The sequence below is a fragment of the Chiloscyllium punctatum genome, chromosome 13 (genome assembly GCF_047496795.1).
Source record: "Chiloscyllium punctatum isolate Juve2018m chromosome 13, sChiPun1.3, whole genome shotgun sequence".
Lineage (NCBI taxonomy): Eukaryota > Metazoa > Chordata > Chondrichthyes > Orectolobiformes > Hemiscylliidae > Chiloscyllium > Chiloscyllium punctatum.
The window spans coordinates 38,174,372-38,194,775 of record NC_092751.1 but is presented as its reverse complement, the minus strand read 5'-3'; the positions used below and the strand labels follow the sequence as shown (position 1 = coordinate 38,194,775).

The 20,404-nt window shown below is 50.2% G+C and overlaps 1 long non-coding RNA gene across 1 annotated transcript in view; it reads right to left on the bottom strand.

Annotated features, from left to right (window-relative positions):
* Positions 1 to 4,352: 4,352 nt before the first annotated feature.
* LOC140484496 (uncharacterized) overlaps positions 4,353 to 20,404 on the bottom strand; it is a 31,069-nt gene continuing 15,017 nt past the window's right edge. Inside the window, exon 3 of the long non-coding RNA XR_011962198.1 lies at positions 4,353 to 4,477. This is a non-coding gene — a long non-coding RNA (uncharacterized lncRNA). The remainder of the gene's footprint in view (positions 4,478 to 20,404) is intronic.

Genomic DNA, 20,404 nt, shown 5'->3' with positions numbered 1-20,404 from the left:
GCAAAGGCAAAAACTTGGAGAGTTGTACTGGTCGGAGGAGCTTACAGGGATAGGCAGGATTGTTGGGGCTGATAGAGATAGGGGAAGTGGTATTTATGAAACAGACAGTGGAGAAACTGACAGACATAGGGAGGGTTCTGTGGAACAGTTGAATTTACAGACAAGATGGTGATAATGAAGCCTGAGAATTTTCTCATGTTCCTTGCCCAGCATTGTTCCTACATCATGCCCTCAGGGTCTGAATTAAAGCCCATGAACTCTTCCCTGTGCTGTTTACTGTGAGTGATCTTACCGGCTGCAGGATTTACTGAAGGCTCCAGATTTCACTCTCCATCTCTCTCTGGCTGAGCAACTGTCTTCAATGTGGTGATGTACGAGACAGGAATTGGGAATTTTGCTGAGTCAGGGACATCAGGAATACCTACAGGAGACAGGGAAATAGACAGAATGGTAAATTACACTGCTGCAATGAAGGGTACACATGGAGAATGGCACTGAGTCCCACAGAGATCTGGAAATTCCCAGTCTCCATCCATGGCCTGTGCAGTTGCTTCCCTCTGGAGTGGAGAATGCTGTTGGCTCAGGATCTGGAGGAGCTGCAAGAGTGAGAGACACTGACAGAGGCAGCAATTAGACCCTCACAGTGAGGGATAACACATGGAGAGAGACAATGATATCAACAGAGTGCAGGAATGTATCAAGATCACACAATGGTATCATCAGAAGTGGTTCTGACCAGTGAGCACTGCTACCAGTACTCAGGGAGGACTGAGCTATTTTATTGAGATAGGTTCCTCTGGTACCAGGATTATGCAGTGTGCTATAAATGGACACAGATGAGGAGGGGGACAGGTCTGAGGTGAATGGAAATTCCCAAGTCCAAAGAGAAAGGTTGAAATATTGGAACACCATGGAGATATGAATGAAGACCAAAAGAAACAGTAAGGGACTGAGTTTAATTAAAAATGACATTGTCAAACAGATTTGTGACAGGAAATTATTGGTTAAAATAAAGTAAATGCCATTTCCGCCCCTCACAATTCCTCATACACCACAAGTGACATCACTTCCACCCCTCACATCATTGCTGATGTCACACACTCAGTGACTTCTACGCCCACCGATCCCCCCCCCCCCACCCACTGCCGTGTTTGCCACCACTTCGGCCCCCACCAACGCCACTCATCTGCATTCTGCTGACGCCACCCCCAGGTCCCACGTCACTATTCCTGCCCCCAGAACCCTGAGGGGAACCCCACCCCTGCTCATGACTCTATCCCCATTCCCCCTAACACCGCACCCACTCCAGTTACAGGCTCCGTCGCCTCCCCCAGCTCCACACCTATGCCTGGTCCCAGCTCCCAGCCCTGCCGAGTTTTCACCATCCCCCGGACCTCCCCCTCACAGAGGATGAATGATCAGTCCTCAGCAAAGGCCTCACCTTTATCCCCCTCCATCCACATATCAATGAATTTAATACACGCCGTGACATCGAACACTTCTTCCACCACCTCCACCTCAGAGCTTACTTTTACAATGAAGATTCCCGCCTATTTTCTGAGGACCCCTTTGCCGCCTCCAATACACTCCATCCACCTGGACACCCCGCGCTGGCCTATTACCTGCCTTCGATTTCTTCATTTCCAACTTCCTCCGAGACATTAACTGCCTCAACCTATCTCCCCCCTCCCCCACTCCAAACTCTCACCCTCACAACGTACAGCCGTCCACTTCCTCTGCTCCAATACCAACCTCACCATCAAACCAGCAGATAAAGGGGGTGCAGTGGTAGTCTGGTGCACTGACCTCTACACCGCTGAAGCCAGGATGCCAACTCAAAGACACCTCCTCCTACCACCCCCTCTACCATGACCCACCTCCCATCACCAAACCGTCATCTCCCAGAGCATACAGAACCTCATCACCTCAGGAGGAGATCTCCCACCCACAGCTTCCACCCTCATTGTCCGGGATCCCCCACTGTCCGGTTCTACAAGTCTAACCACCCCAACTGCCCCATTGTCTCAGCATGCTCCTACCCCACCGAACTCATGTCTCCCTACCTCGACATTGTCCTGTCCCCCCTAGTCCAGGAACTACACACATTCGTTCGAGACACCACTCACACCCTACCCCTCCTCTAAGACTTCCATTTCCCTGGCCCACCAACGCCTCACCTTCACCATGAATATCCAATCCCTCTACACCTCCATCCACCATGACCAGGACCTCGAAGCCCTCTGTATCTTCATCTCCCGACGTCCACAACAGAACCCTTCCACCGAGACTCTCATTCGGTTGGCTGAACTTGTCCTCACCCTTAACAATTTTTCCTTTGAATCCTCCCACTTCCTCCAGACCAAAGGGGTAGCCATTAGCACCCGTATGGGCCCCAGCTCTGCCTGTCTCTTTGTTGGCTACGGAGAACAGTCCATCTTCTGTAATTACACCGGCACCACTCCCCACCTCTTCCTCCGCTACATTGATGACTGCATTGGCGCCACCTCGTGCTCCCGTGAGGAGTTTGAGCAATTCATCAACTTCACCAACATATTCCACCCTGACCTTAAATTTACCTGGACCATCTCTGACACCTCCCTTCCCTTCCTGGACCTCTCCATCCCCATTAATGACGACCGACTTGACACTGACATTTTTTACAAACCCACTGACTCCCATAGCTACCTGGATTACACCTCTTCCCACCCTATCTCCTGCAAAAATGCCATCCCCTATTCCCAACTCCTCCACCTTTGCCGTATCTGCTCCCAGGAGGATCAGTTCCACCACAGAACACACCAGGTGGCCTCCTTCTTTAGAGACTGCAATTTTCCTTCCCACGTGGTTAAAGATGCCCTCCAACGCATCTCGTCCACATCCCGCACCTCCGCCCTCAGACCCCACCCCTCCAACCGTAACAAGGACAGAACGCCCCTGGTGCTCACCTTCCACCCTACCAACCTTCGCATCAACCAAATTATCCGCTGCCATTTCCTCCACCTCCAAACGGACCCCACCACCAGGGATATATTTCCCTCCCCACCCCTCTCCACTATCCGCAAAGACCATTCCCTCCGTGACTACCTAGTCAGTTCCATGCCCCCCGAAAAACCCACCCTCCCTTCCTGGCACCTTCCCCTGCCACTGCAGGAATTGCAAAACCTGCGCCCACACCTCTCCCCTCACCACCATCCAAGGCCCCAAAGGAGCCTTCCACACCCAAAGTTTTACCTGCACGTCCACCAATATCATTTATTGTATCCGTTGCTTCCAATGCGGTCTTGTCTACATTGGGGAAACTGGACACCTCCTAGCAGAGCACTCTAGGGAACATCTCTGGTGCACCCGCACCAATCAACCCCACCGCCCTGTGACCCAACATTTCAACTCCCCCTTCCACTCTGCCGAGGACATGCAGGTCCTGGGCCTCCTTCACCGCCACTTCCTCACCACCCGATGCCTGGAGGAAGAACGCCTCACCTTTCGCCTTGGAACACTTCAACCCCAGGGCATCAATGTGGACTTCACCAGTTTCCTCATTTCCCCTTCCCCCATCTCACCCCACCTCCAGCCTTCCAGCTCAGCACCGCCCTCATGACCTGTCCTAATGGCCTCTCTCCCTTCCCACCTATCCATCCCACCCTCCTCTCTGACCTATCACCCCATCCCCACCCCCATTCACCCATTGTACTCTTTGCTACCTTCCCCCATCCTCCACTCTGACCTATCACCTTCTTCCCCACCCCATTCACCTATTGGACTCTATGCTACATTCTCCCCATCCCCACCCCCCTCTCATTTATCTCCCCACTCTGCAGGCTCCCTGCCTCTGTTCCTGATGAAGGGCTTTTGCCCGAAATGTCGATTTTCCTGCTCCTCAGATGCTGCCTGACCTGCTGTGCTTTTCCAGCACCACTCTAATCTAGACTCTGGTTTCCAGCATCTGCAGTCCTTGTTTTTACCTTATTGGAGGAGGAGACGACCGAGATAAGGCATATTGTAGACACTGAACCAAGTTACAGGGATAGGGATGGTAGTCTGGAATGCAGTACATTTCAAATATGTGGAGGGACTATCGGGAAGGGGAGAGGTTACAGCGATAGGATCTGTTATAGGAATTAAAAATTATTGAAGACACTGGACCACAAGACATGCCACAGATATACTGTTGTAGAGTAGTGAGTTTTAATATAACAGAACTTACATTGGGGTGGTGATTGAGCCTGGGGTGTGTGTGTGTACTGTACTCCCCTCCAGCACTGTATCTATGTCATGTTGTGTTAACAGATGTTTGGAGCCCTCTCATTGTTCTTTGCTCTGTGCACTATGGGTGACCTTACCTCACGACAGGATTTATTGAAGGCTCCAGATCTCCTTTCCCTTTGTCTCTCTCTGGCAGACCAACTGCGTTCAATGAGGTGATGGACGACCCACCCAGCAGCTGGGAAGGCTATTGAGTCAGGACTTTCCTGAATACCTACAGGAGACAGAAAAATAGACAGAATGGGAAATTAAACAGATGCAGTGAGGGTTACACATGGAGAATGGCACTGAGTTCCACAGAGATCTGGAAAATGGAGCAATATTAAGTAATAGTCCCAGATAGTTGGAAGATGTCAGGATCACACAATTGTGTCAGAAGAATGGGTTTAGCTTCATGATGCCCTGGTATCAGTGCTCAGGGGTGAGCATCAAGTGAGCAGGTGAAGTAATGGCCTAGTGGTATTATTGCGAGAGAATGTATCCAAAACCTCAGCTAATGTTCAGGGGAGGCAGGATTGAATCCCACCATCTGAAAAGGAAACATTTGAAATCAATAATTTTTAAAATAATAATTAACAATCCACAAATAAGTATGAAACCATTACTGATGTACAACAAATCCAAACACTTGTCCTTTAGAGAAGGACATCTGCCCATCCTCACGTGGTCTGCACGACATCCCCACAGCAAAGGGTTTGCCTCCGAATTACCCTCTGAAATGGCCGAGCAAGTTACTCAGTTCAAGGGCTTCTAGGACTGGGCAAGAAAGGCAGATCAGCCAGAGACTCACACATCCCATACCTGATTTTTAAAAAATCTATTAGGATGGTCCCCCTGGAACTGTGCTGGGACCAGTGTCCAGGCCAATCATGTCGGTAGGTTTATGGACAGGACATTAAACTGACAGAGAGGATGCAGGTGAAAGGAGCTTTCCTAATCCAAAGGGAAAAGGTGAAGCAATGGAACAGCATGGGAATGTGGCTGAAAACAAGCAGAAAGGAACAGGATGGGACAGAGTTTAACTAAAACTGTACATCAGCAAATAGATTTGTGAAAGAAAATTGTGGAAGAGAGTAGACTACGTTTTCTTTGAATGGACAACGTTGCTGCAATAAGGTCGATGGATTTGTGACACAGAGATAAAAATGATTTAGACACCAGGGAGACATGGATACAGGGTGAACAACAATATTCAGTGGTTCGTAATCTTGTGCAAACTCAGGCAAAATGGGCAACGCTAACAATAATGGATACCAAAGGCATTACAGAGAAAGCATTTGGCTGGAGCAGCAGAGGAAGTGACGGTAAACAGAGGGGCAGCCGGGAAGGAGAACGGTGAGTATAAATACTCACCCTTTAATCACCAACGGTCATTTGAGTGGGAGCAGCGGCCGAGGAAAAACGAACCCGGGAGACTACAGCTAAGGTAAGACAGTTTGTTTCAAAATTACTTACCTGTAGCGGGCAGCGGAAGTGAGGTTGGAGCGCATAGCTGGGCGGGAAGGCAAGTGATTAGTATTTGAGTGGGTGTGTTCTAAACCCCAGGTCCTACTTTCGTAGGGCCTCCTCTAACCTAACTTTAAAGTCCACAGGTTATTGACTCAGTGGTCTTGTTTTTGGAGACAGTGTACAGTCATGGCAGCACAGGCGGTGGAATGTTCCTCCTGCAGGATGTTTGAGGTAGGGGTGACCACCGATACTCCTGCCGACTTCGTCTGCAGGAAATGCAGTCAGATCCTGATCCTCACCGAACGAGTTCGGGAACTGGAACTGGAGCTGGATGAGCTGAGGATTATTCGAGAGGCTGAGAGGGTGATCGATAGAAGCTACAGGGACATAGTTACGCCGGAGAACAGAGGTAGCTGGGTAACAGTTAGAGGTGGGAAGGGGAAGAAAGAGGCAGTGCAGGGTTCCCCTGTGGTCGTTCCCCTAAAAAATAAGTATGCAGCTTTGGAAACTGTTGGGGGGGACAGCCTTGCAGGTGTAAGCTGCAGTGAAGGGGTCTGTGGCTCTGAGATTCAGAAGGGAAAGGGGGAGAAGAGGAGAGCGCTAGTTATAGGGGACTCTCTAGTTAGAGGGACGGACAGGCGGTTCTGTGGACATGGGCGAGACTCTCGGATGGTTTGTTGCCTCCCGGGTGCTAGGGTCCGAGACGTCTCGGACCGTGTCTTCAGAATCCTTAAGGGGGAGGGTGTGTAGCCAGAAGTCGTGGTACACATTGGCACCAACGACATAGGTAGGAAGAGGGGTGGGGAGGTCATTCAAGAGCTCAAGGAGTTAGGCTGGAAGCTAAAAGCTAGGACAGACAGAGTCGTCATCTCTGGGTTGTTGCCGGTGCCACGTGACAGAGAGGCAAAGAATAGGGAGAGAGTGCAGTTGAACACATGGCTGCAAGGATGGTGTAGGAGGGAGGGCTTCAGATATTTGGACAATTGGACTGCATTCTGGGGAAGGTGGGACCTGTATAAACAGGACGGGTTGCACCTGAACCAGAAGGGCACCAATATCCTGGGGGGTAGGTTTGCTAGCACTCTTCGGGGGGGTTTAAACTAATTTGGCAGGGGGATGGGATCCGGACTTGTAGTCTAGCAAGTAAGCTAGCTGTGTGTCAGGATGTCCAAGACTGTAGGGAGGCTGTGGAGAAGGTAGCACTGACAGGGACTACTTGCGGACACAGAGATGGGCTCAAGTGCGTATACTTCAATGCAAGGAGTATCAGAAATAAGGTGGGTGAACTTAAGGCGTGGATCGGTACCTGGGACTACGATGTTGTGGCCATCACGGAAACATGGATAGATGAGGAACAGGAATGGCTGTTGGAGGTTCCTGGTTACAGATGTTTCAGTAAGATTAGGGAGGGTGGTAAAAAAGGAGGGGGGGTGGCATTGCTAATTAGAAATGGTATAACGGTTGCAGAAAGGAAGTTTGAGGGGGATCTGCCTCTGGAGGTAGTATGGGCTGAAGTCAGAAATAGGAAAGGTGCAGTCACCTTGTTGGGTGTTTATTATAGGCCCCCCAATAGCAGCAGAGATGTGGGGAAACAGATTGGGAAACAGATTTTGGAAAGGTGCAGAAGCCACAGGGTCATAGTCATGGGCGACTTTAACTTCCCAAATATTGATTGGAAGCTCTTTAGATCAAGTAGATTGGACGGGGCGGTGTTTGTGCAGTGTGTCCAGGAAGCTTTTCTAACGCAGTATGTAGATTGTCCAACCAGAGGGGAGGCCATATTGGATTTGGTACTCGGTAATGAACCGGGACAAGTGGTGGGCTTGTTAGTGGGTGAACATTTTAGTGATGGCGACCACAATTCTGTGACTTTCACCTTGGTTATGGAGAGAGATAGGTGCGCACAACAAGGAAGTTTTTACAATTGGGGGAAGGGAAATTACGATGCTGTAAGACAGGATTTGAGGAGCATACGTTGGGAGCATAGGCTGTCAGGGAAGGATGTGGTGGAAATGTGGAACTTTTTCAAGGAGCAGATACGACGTGTCCTTGATATGTATGTACCGATCAGGCAGGAAAGAAATGGTCGTGTGAGGGAGCCTTGGTTGACGAGGGAGGTTGAATGTCTAGTAAAGAGGAAGAAGGAGGCTTACATAAGGTTGAGGAAACAAGGTTCAGACAGAGCAGTGGAGGGATACAGGATAGCCAGAAGGGACCTGAAGAAAGGGATTAGGAGAGCTAAGAGAGGGCATGAAAAATCCCTGGCGGATAGGATCAAGGATAACCCCAAGGCATTCTATGCGTATGTGAGAAACCTGAGAATGACGAGAACGAGGGTAGGTCCGATCAAGGACAGTGGTGGGAGACTGTGTATTGAATCGGAAGAGATAGGAGAGGTCTTGAACAAGTACTTCTCTTCAGTATTTACGAACGAGAGGGACCGTATTGTTGAAGAGGAGAGTGTGAAACGGACTGATAAGCTGGAAGAGATACCTGTTAGGAAGGAAGATGTGTTGGACATTTTGAACAACTTGAGGATAGATTAGTCCCCCGGGCCTGACGGGATATATCCTAGGATTATGTGGGAAGCAAGAGAGGAAATTGCAGTACCGTTGGCAATGATCTTCTCGTCTTCACTGGCAACTGGGGTGGTACCAGGGGACTGGAGAGTAGCGAATGTTGTGCCCCTGTTCAAAAAAGGAATAGGGATAACCCCGGGAATTACAGGCCAGTTAGTCTTACTTCTGTGGTAGGCAAAGTAATGGAAAGGGTACTGAGGGATAGGATTTACGAGTATCTGGAACGGCACTGCTTGATTAGGGACAGCCAGCACGGATTTGTGAAGGGTAGGTCTTGCCTTGCAAGTCTTATTGAATTCTTCGAGGAGGTGACCAAGCATGTGGATGAGGGTAGAGCAGTGGATGTAGTGTACATGGATTTTAGTAAGGCATTTGATAAGGTTCCCCATGGTAGGCTTATGCGGAAAGTCAGGAGGCATGGGATAGAGGGAAATTTGGCCAATTGGATAGAAAACTGGCTAACCGGTCGAAGTCAGAGAGTGGTGGTAGATGGTAAATATTCAGCATGGAGTCCAGTTACAAGTGGAGTTCCGCAGGGATCAGTTCTGGGTCCTCTGCTGTTTGTAATTTTTATTAATGACTTAGAGGAGGGAGTCGAAGGGTGGGTCAGTAAATTTGCAGATGATACAAAGATAGGTGGAGTTGTGGACAGTGAGGAGGGCTGTTGTCGGCTGCAGAGGGACTTAGATATGATGCAGAGCTGGGCTGAGGAGTGGCAGATGGAGTTCAACCCTGCCAAGTGTGAGGTTGTCCATTTTGGAAGAACAAATAAGAATGCGGAATACAGGGTTAATGGTAGGGTTCTTGGTCAGGTGGAGGAACAGAGGGATCTTGGGGTCTATGTACATAGATCTTTGAAGGTTGCCACTCAGGTGGATAGAGTTTGTAAGAAGGCCTATGGAGTATTATCGTTCATTAGCAGAGGGATTGAATTCAAGAGTCGTGAGGTGATGTTGCAGCTGTACAGGACTTTGGTTAGGCCACATTTGGAGTACTGTGTGCAGTTCTGGTCGCCTCACTTTAGGAAAGATGTGGAAGCTTTGGAGAGGGTGCAGAGAAGATTTACCAGGATGTTGCCTGGAATGGAGAGTAGGTCGTACGAGGATAGGTTGAGAGTTCTCGGCCTTTTCTCTTTGGAACGGCGAAGGATGAGGGGTGACTTGATAGAGGTTTATAAGATGATCAGAGGAATAGATAGAGTAGACAGTCAGAAACTTTTTCCCCGGGTACAACAGAGTGTTACAAGGGGACATAAATTTAAGGTGAAGGGTGGAAGGTATAGGGGAGATGTCAGGGGTGGGTTCTTTACCCAGAGAGTGGTGGGGGCATGGAATGCGCTGCCCGTGGGAGTGGTAGAGTCAGATTCATTGGCGACCTTTAAGCGGCATTTGGATAGGGACATGGATGGGTGCTTAATCTAGGATAGAAGTTCGGCACAACATCGTGGGCCGAAGGGCCTGTTCTGTGCTGTATTGTTCTATGTTCTATGTTCTATGTTCTATCATGAGGTAGAGTCAGTCTGAATGTAAATTCTGGCAACTACTTGCCAAGGACACGAGCAACAGAAGAGTTTTAGCCACCGAACAGCATTTAATGGCTCATCACTGCATTAAACAGGAACTCATTGGAATTTTTTAACAAAGGCATTGTGATAATTTTGGAAAACTTCAATATTTGTATAATCTGGGACAATCACACGGACAACATTGATATTGGAAGAGGAGTTCAGATAATTTTTTTTCAGTGTTTCTTTGAAAAACACATTGTGCAACTGTTAAGGGACATAACTATCGCAGAGCGACCGTGTGATGAAACTTAGTGAATGAGTAATGTCACCTGCAGAGATCCTTCGGGAAATTGTGATAAAGTGCAGTTTAAAGAAATATAAAGATTTAAAGGGATTCACAGAAAGGACAAGCTACTTTAGAAACAAAAATAGCCAATGACATGAGTTTGAGTGGAGAACTGACCAAGGTAAACAGGCTAAACAGACTGAAATATGTGTCTGTAAATGAACAGTGGAAAACATTTGAAGGGACAATGCAAAATACTCAACAAAAGGACATTCGATTGAAACAGTAAAAACCTCAGCAAGAAATTCCCACTGATCGCTCACTTGGGACAAAAGGAATCATACTAGATTATGAGAAGATCACCAAAAAGTCCTTAAAATCCTGAAGTGAGAGAGTGTTTTAGGAGTAAATGTTAATGGATTGCAATGTGTCTGCTCTCAGGAGGAGGGCTGTGGGAAGGGGAATCATTGTCAGGATTTAATGACACAATGGGAACAGGGAGAGGTGAAGGTACTGGAGGTGGTGAGAGTGTTACAGAGAGTGGTCAGGGTGTTACAAAGCCAGGACGGATTGCTGCAGCTGGAGGGGTTTGCAGAGGTTGGGAGGGACATAGGTATTTTTATATATTCATTCATGGGATGTGGGTGTCACTGCCTGGAACAACGGTATTTGACCACACTGCTAATTACTGAGAGGGTAGCTCAGAGTCAGCCATATTGCTGTGGGTCTGGAGTCACATGTCGGCCAGACCAGGTTAGAATATTTGATGTCCTTCCCGAAAGGAGGTTAGTGAACTAGATGAGTTCTTCCTCCTGATCAACAATGTTTTAATGGTGGCCCCATCAATGTCTTTTACAGATACAACATGACATCCCAACTCCTGCTCTCAATGCTCTCCCCAATGAAGGTAACCATCCCAAACACCTGCTTCACCAGCCTGTCTACCTGTGACACCACTTACTGTGTACCTGGTTCACTGGATCTCTGACTGAAAACACTACCCAGGGCCCGAACATTAACTGTACAAGTCCTACCCTGGCTTATTTCACCAAAATGGAGCACCGCCCATTTATCTAATTAAACTCCATCTGCTATTCTTCAGCCCACTATCCCAGCAGTACTGTTCATCCTGTTGTATCACAGATAACCTTCTTCACTGTCCACTTTACCACCAATTTCAGTGACACCCAAAATCCTTACTTACCACAAAACCAATATTCCCATCCAAACCATTTATCCAAATAACAAACAACAGTGGACCCACTCCACCGCTGGTCACATGCCTCCAGTCAGAAAAGCAACATGTCTCCCATCACCCTCTGTCTACAACCATCAAGCTAATTTTGTATCTAGTTCACTAGCTCCTCCTGAATGCCATATCCTTTTTCACTGATCTGAGCTTATTACCCAGTTTACCAGACAGAACACAGAACGCAGAACAGTTCAGCCCAAGACCCTTCAGCCATGATTTCATGCCAACCTTTTATCCAACTGTAAGATCAAACTAACCTACATACCCTTCATTTTACTATTATCCATGTATCTGTCCAAGAGTCTATTAAATGTCCCAGATGTGTCTAATTTTACTCCCACCATTGGCAGTCCATCCAACCACCTACCATTTTCTATCCTCTTATCCATCCTCCATTCACCTTAAAATTACACCCCCTTGTAATATCCAATTATGCCATAGCAGGAAAAGTCTCTGACTATTCACTCACTCTGTGCCTCTTATCATCTTGTTCCCCTCCACAAAGTCGCCCCGCCCCCTTCTCCAATGAAAAAAGCCTTAGCTCCCTCAACCTTTCTTCGTAAGAACTGCCCTCCATTACAGGCAGCATCTTGGTAAATCTCCTGTCTACACTCTCTAAAACTTGCACATCCTTCCTGGAAACAGGGGACCCGAAATGACCACAATATTCCAAGTGTGGTCTCACCAGGACACTATAAAGATGCAGTAAAACCTCACGGTTCTTACAGTCAATCCCCTTCTAAGGGGAGCCAACACAACATATGCCTTTTTAACAACCCTACCAACGTGCGTGGTGATTTTGAGGGATCTATGGACACGGACCCCATGATCTCTGTTCCTCCACACTGCCAAGTATTTTGCCTTTCACCCTGTATTCTGTATTCAAATTCGACCTTCCAGAATGAATCACTTCACACTTTTCCAGATTGGACTCCATCTGCCACTTCCAGCCCATCTCTGTGTCCTGTCAATGTCCCATTGCAACCTCCAACAGCCCTCCACATTCCCCACCACTCCACCAATCTTCATGTTATTGGCAAACTTACTTACTCACTCTCCAACATCCACATCCAAGTCATTTACAAAAATCACAAATAGCAGAGTGCCAGTGCTGATTGTTACAGAACCCCACTGGTCACTGAGCTCCAGGCTCAATACTGTCTATCTGCTGCCACCCTCTGTCTTCTCTGGGCCATCCAATCCTGTATCCAGACAGACAGATTTCCCTGTATCCCAATCATCCTTCTTTTCTGAATGAGCCATCAACATATTCTTCCATATCCTCAAAGAATTCAATACGGTTTGTGAGGCATGACCTGACCCCTCACAAACCCATACTGACTGTGGCTAATTTAACTATGGTTTTCCAAGTAGTCATAAATCCTGTCGTTAGAGTCCTCGCCAATAATCTGCACACCACAGACATTCCATCAAATCTGTAATTCCCAGGATTCTACCTCCGTAACATGGCTCGGACTTTACAAATCTTCCCTCCTCTGCCATGTTCCCCAGAAGGGCACTGGAGGGTGGTGGGGATTACAGAGTCAGGGAGGGATATCAGGACAGGAGGGTTTTGCAGACAGTAGGAGGGTTGCAGTGCTAAAAGGAGGCTTCAGTAATTGTGAGGTTTCATGGTGATGAAGGCATTTCAGGAGGGAGGGAGGGAGTATTGTAAGGAAATTAGAGGTTTCACAGTTTAGGTGTTTTGTTAGGACTGCAAAAGGTTACTGAGTCGGGGAGGTTTAAGCACTTGAGATTGTTACACAAACATGGTTTTGGTTGACATGCAGGAAGAGGATTCAGGAAGCTGGAGAGTATGGGATCTGAACGAGGTTACACAAATGGGATGAGTTGTCAGGAGTGGAGGTGTTTACAGAGACAGCAATGGTCTGATCTGGAGCAGAGGACCCAGATTGGGAGGGATGGGGGGACTGGAGGTGGTTTCACAGGGAAGGAGGACAATCGACCCACAGGAGGTTACAGAAATGTGGAGAGCTGTAGGGCTGACGGGTTCATGGAGTTGGGAATGTTGGGAGGGATGGAGAAGTTTACAGAGATAAGGATGTTTGTAGGCCAGGGCTGGATCACAGACAAGGACTGTTTTAGGGAGCTGAGCAGATTACAGAGATAAAGGTGTTTGTATCGACTGGAAGAACAAACAGAGATATGCAGGGCAGTCGTGACTGAAGATGTTTATAGACATAGGAAGGCTTAGGTTCTGGGGGTTATGGAGGCTGTGGAATCTGGATTTCATTTCCGAGACTGGGATAACAATTTTGGTCAGAAACAGTTTCACAGATAAGGGAGCATAGCACAAACAGGAGGAAGTTGTAGGGGAGGGTGACGTTTAAACAGATAGTGGTGTAAGAGCCGGACAAGGTTATGGAGATGGGTAGATGGTGGAGACACAGGAGGAGCTTACATTGACATGGGGGTGATAGTGACAGGAGGGTGTTAAATAGATAGTGGGTTTTGTAGGGACTGGATTGGGAGAGGCACAGGCATGGAGTGAGGTCGACCGATCAGGATTACTGCAGAGACCTGAGAGGATTACACTGATAGGGATGGTGGTCGGGTCTCCACAGACTGTTGGTGTTTAGGGGCTGGAAGAGATTTGGTCGATAGGGAGAGATGTAAGAGCTGCAGGAGCTTATGGAGAGTTGAAGAGTTGGAGCAATTTGCAGAGGTAGGTTTCTCAGACAGGAGTAGGTTATAGATAGTCAGGGCTGTGTGGTCTGAGTAAGTCAAAAAGAGGAGAGTTTTCGCGTCTGGAAGAGGTTACACTGACAGGGACAGTTGAAGAGACTGCAGCAAAAATGCATGGAGAAGGTGACACAGATAGGGAGGTGAGTAGGGACTGAAGGTGAATACACAGACATGGAGGGTTGTATTGTTCGACGGAGCTGAGAGGGATAGGGACCGGTGTAGGGATTTACACAGGTAGGGAAGGTTGTGTTTTTGGAGAAGGTTACACTGATACAGACAGTGTTAGGGAGTGTTTAATGGACTACAGAAGAGCTCAGAGAGAATGTATTATGGGGAGTGGAGGAGATTACAGACACAGAGAAGGCTGTCGGGTTGGAAAGACCTTCTACAGATCCTCAGTGCCGTCAAGCTGGAGGGAGATTATAACAGTGAGTGTTGCCAAGACTTAATTACTTCACTGAAATAGAGCAGGTCTCAGTATGTAACTGTCAAAGGGAAGTTGAGACAGTCCAGATGAGTTTTCAGAGATACAAATGTTGATGGGAGTTTCAAGAGGGAACAATGATTGGGAGTGCTGTACCAAATGGGAATAGTTATAGGGAGGGTTCTAAAAGCAGGAAAAGGTGACAGACATATCGATCTTTGCAAGGACTGGAGAAGGTTACATAGGCAAGGAGTGTTTTAGAGTCTGGAGGAGATTACTGTGTTAAGGAGAATATTGGGGAGAATGCCAGGTGTAAGAGACGGGGATGGTTGACAGGGCTGGGCAATAACCTGAATAGAATCGCCATCGTGTGCAACCAGGCCATTCGGCCCAACCAGTCCATTCCAAAACTCTGAAGAGCATCCTACCCAAACCCACCCCTCTACCTATACATTAAACCCTGGATTTTTCGTGGTGAACTTACTTAAACCATACATTCCTGAATACCACAGTCAATTTATGATGGCCAATTCACTGATGGAGCAAATATTGGACACACACACACACACACACACCAAGGGAGCGACACGCAAACACACACAGTGAGGGGGATACCCACAGACACACAGCGAGGGAAGGACATGCAAACATACACACAGTGAGGGAGATACCCGCAGACACACACCGAGGGAAGGACACACATGCAAATCAAGGGAGGGACACATGCAGCGAGGAAGCGACGCACACACGGACACGCACACACGCAGCGAGGGTGGGACACTCACACACGCAGCAAAGGGGGAGACACGCATCCGCACACACACACAGACACAGCGATGGAGGAACACGCACACAGAGCAAGAAAGGGATACGCATACACAATGAGGAAGAGACACGCACATCAAGGGAGGGACACGCACATAGCGAGGGAGAAACACACACACACACACACACACACAGCGAGGGAGGGACACGCACGGACACGCAGCGAAGGGACACACACACACACAGAGAGAGGGTTGGACATGCACACACGCAGTGAGGGAGCTACATGCACATACGCAGTGTGGGAGGGACACACACACAGCGAAGGAGGGACACACAGCGAAGGAGGGACAAGCACACACGCCGCGAGGGGGAGGGCATGTGCACACAAATTGAGAGGGGGCACACACACGCTAAGCAAGGGAGGGACACGCAAACACACACACAGTGAGGGGAATACAGACAAACACACGGCGAGGGAGGGACACACACACTGCGAGGGACGGGGAGACACACACGTAAAGCGAAGTATGGACACACACACACACACAGCAAGGGAGAGACGCACACACACAGCGAGGAAGGACAAACACACACACTTACAGTGAGGGGAATACACGCAGACACACAGGGAGGGACACGCAAATACACTGCAAGGGAGGGACACGCACACATCGCGAAGGAGGGACAAGCACACACATGTCGAGGGGGAGGGCATGTGCACAGAAACTGAGAGGGGGCACACACACACAGCGAGAGAGGACACACACAGACATGGCAAGGGTGGGACACACGCACACAGCAAGCTGGGCACATGCTCATACACACAAGGGACGGACATATACACACACACACAAACACAGAACAAGGGAGGGACATGCACACACGCACACAATGGACGGACACACACACGCAAAGCGAGGGAGGGACACGCACAGATACACACACACAGAGCAAGGGAGGGACACGTGCACATACAGCGAGGGAGGGACACGCACAGCAAGGGAGCGATATGCAAACACACACAGTGAGGGGGTTACCTGCAGACACACAGCGATGGAGGGACACACACACACACACACACACACATATCTATAGAGCGAGGGAGGGAAGGACATGCACACACAGCGTGGGAGGGACATAAACACATGGCCAGGGGGAGGGCATGTTTACAGAAATTGAGAGGGGATATGCACACACAACGAGAGAGGACACGCACAGACACGGCGAGGGAGGGACACGCACACATAGCAAGGGGGGGACATGCACTCACACAGCGAGGGGAGAAGCGCACACACAGTGGGGGATATACACAAAGTGCAATGGAGGGACACACACACACACAGAGACACAAACAGAGCAAGAGAGGGACACTCGCAAACACAGCGAGGGGGAGACACACGCACACACAAGAGGGAAGGCCACACACAAAACGAGGGTGAGACACGCACATACACTGCAAGAGGGACGCACATACTCACAGCAAGTGAGGGACACACACAGTGAGGGAGGGACATGTGCAAGCACACAAATACAGACACATGCAGCGAGAGAGGGACACGCGCACACAGCGAGGGAGGGACACACACACACACACACACACACAAACACGCAGCCACAGAGCAAGAGAGGAACACTCACAAACACAGCGAGGGGTAGACACACGCACGCACACACAGACACAAACAGAGCAATAGAGGGACACTCGCAAACACAGCGAGGGGGAGACACATGCACACACAAGAGGGAAGGCCACACACGCGTGCACATCTAGAGGGACACACACACACACACACACACAGCGAAGGGGAGACACATGCACATGCAGCGAGGAAGGGTCACACACAAACACGCACAGCAAGAGGGACACACACACACAGAGCAAGGGAGGGGAGAATCTCACACATACACAGAGAGGGAGGGACACGCGCACACACAACAGCAAGGGGGACACGCACACTCACAGCATGGGAGGGAGACACACTTACACACACAGACAGAGGGAGGGACACGCACGTATATACACACACACACACACGCAAAGAGTGAGGGAGGGACACGCACACACACAGGGAAGGAGGGACAAGCAGACACACGGCAAGTGGGAGGGTATGTGCACAGATATTGAGAAGGTGCACGCACACACAGCGAGAGGGGACACGCACAGGCACAGCGAGGGAGGGACACATGCACACACAGCAAGGGGGGACATGCACTCACACACAGAGGGAAGATGCGCACACACAGTGAGGGGGATATCCACAAAGAGCAATGGAGGGACACACACACACAAAGGGATGGACACACACACACACACACACACACACAGAGCTAGGGAGGGAAGGACATGCACAAACAGCGTGGGAGGGACACGCACACACAGAGAGGGATGGACATGCACATACACAGCGAGGGAGGGACACACACATACACAGTAAGTGAAGGACGCATGCGCACGCACACACACGTACACACACAGCGAGGGATAGACACGCACACAGAGTGAGGAACACGCACACACAGTGAGAGGGACACACACACGCACACAGCGAAGAAGGGACACACACGCACACGCACACAGTGAGGGAGACACACACACACACACACACACACAGGGAAGGAGGGGCAAGCACACACACGGCGAGGGGGAGGAAATGTGCACGGAAAGTGAGAGGGGGCACACACACACAGTGAGAGGGGACAGGCACTGACACGGTGAGGGAGGGACACACGCACACACAGCAAGGGGGGGACATGCACTCACACAGCGAGGGGGATATACACAAAGAGCAAGGGAGGGACACACACACACACACACACACACAGTGTGGGAGGGACACACAGGCACAGTGAAGAATTGACACGCATATCCGCATATACACACACACACACAGCGAGGGAGGGACACTCACATACACTGCAAGAGGGACACACACACTCACAGCAAGAGGGGGACACACACAGTGAGGGAGGGACACGCGCATGCGCAAGCACACAAGCACAGACACACACACTGAGAGTGGGACATGCACACACACAGCCAGGGAGGGACACGCACACACAGCCAGGGAGGGACACACACGCACGGAGGTAAGGAAATGCACACACAGCGAGGAAAGGACATGCACACACACAGCGAGGGAGGGATGTACACAAACACACAGAGTGAGAGAGGGACACGCACACAAACAGCAAGGGACGAACACGCACACACACAGGGAAGGATGGACAAGCAGACACACGGCGATTGGGAGGGCATGTGCACAGAAATTGAGATGGGGCACGCACACACAGCGAGAGGGGACACACACAGACATGGCGAGGGAGGGACACACGCACACACAGTAAGGGGGGACAGGCACTCTCACAGCGAGGGTCGATGCGGACACACAATGGTGGGGATATGCACAAAGAGCAAGCGAGGGACACACGCAGACAAGGGACGGACACACACTCACAGAGCGAGGGAGTGACATGCGCACACACAGCAAGAGGCGCACACACACACACACGCACAAAGCAAGGGAGGGACACGGCACATACACACAGCAAGGGAGGGACATGCATACACACATATACACACACGCAGCGAGGGAAGCACACTTACATACACTGTAAAAGGGTCACACATACTCACAGCAAGGGTGGACACATACACATAGTGAGGGATGGACACGCTCATGCTCAAGCACACAAACACAGACACACAGCAAGAGAGGGGCACGCACACACACAGTCAGTGAGGGAATCGGACACACAGAAACACACACACACACACGCACACACAGCGAGGGAATGTCACACATGCACACACCGACAGCGTGGGAGGGACATGCACACACAGTGAGGGAGCAACATGCGCATGAGGAAGCACACAAACACAGGCACACACAGAGAGAGGGATACGCACACACACAGCCAGGGGGAGACATGCACACACACACAGAGCAAGAGGGGCGCACACACACACACACAGATCGAGGGAGGGACACACTCACACAGACTGCGAGGGAGCGACACGTGCATGAGGAAGCACACAATCACAGACACACACAGCGAGAGACGGATACGCACACACAGAGCCAGGGAGGGACATGCATACACAGCGAGGGAGGGACACACACAAACACACACAGAGAGCAAGAGAGGGACACACTCACACACAGCGAGGGGGGAATACACATGCTCACACAACAAGGGAGGGCCAAGCACACACACGCGTACCAAGAGGGACACACACACACACACACACACAGAACAAGGGAGGGACACTCAGCGAAGGGACACACACACACAGACACAGCGAGGGAAAGACATGCACACACAGTGAGGGAAGGACATGCACGCGCACATACACAGAGAGCGAGGGACAACACACAGCAAGGGAGGGACACGCTGGGACACGCTGCGATGGAGAGAGCATGGACACACACAGCAAGGGAGGGACACGCACACACACCACGAGGGGGAGGACATGTGCACACAAATTGAGAGGGGGCACACACATGCAAAGCGAGGGAGGAACACGCACAAATACACACATACACACACACACGGAAGGAGGGACAAGCACACACACGGCGAGGGGGAGGAAATGTGCACAGAAAGTGAGAGGGGGCACACACTGACACGGCGAGGAAGGGACACACGCACACACAGCAAGGGGAGACATGCACTCACACAGCGAGGGGGATAAACACAAAGAGCAAGGGAGTGACACGCACACACAGCTAGAGGGACACACACACACTCTCACACAGCGTCGGAGAGACACACAGACACAGTGAAGAATTGACATGCATATGCACACGCGCACACACACACACACACACACACTCACAGTAAGAGGAGGACACACACAGCCAGGGAGGGACATGCACACACAGCCAGGGAGTGACACACACACACGTACAGCGAGGGAGGGATGTACACAAATACACAGAGTGAGAGAGAGGGACACGCACATAAACGGCAAGGGACAAACACGCACACACACAGGGAAGGATGGACAGCAGACACATGGCAAGGGGGAGGGCATGTGCACAGAAATTGAGAGGGGGCACGCACACACAGCGAGAGGGGACACGTACAGACATGGTGAGGAAGGGACACACGCACACACAGCAAGGGGGGACAGGCACTCTCAGCGAGGGTCGATGCAGACACACAATGG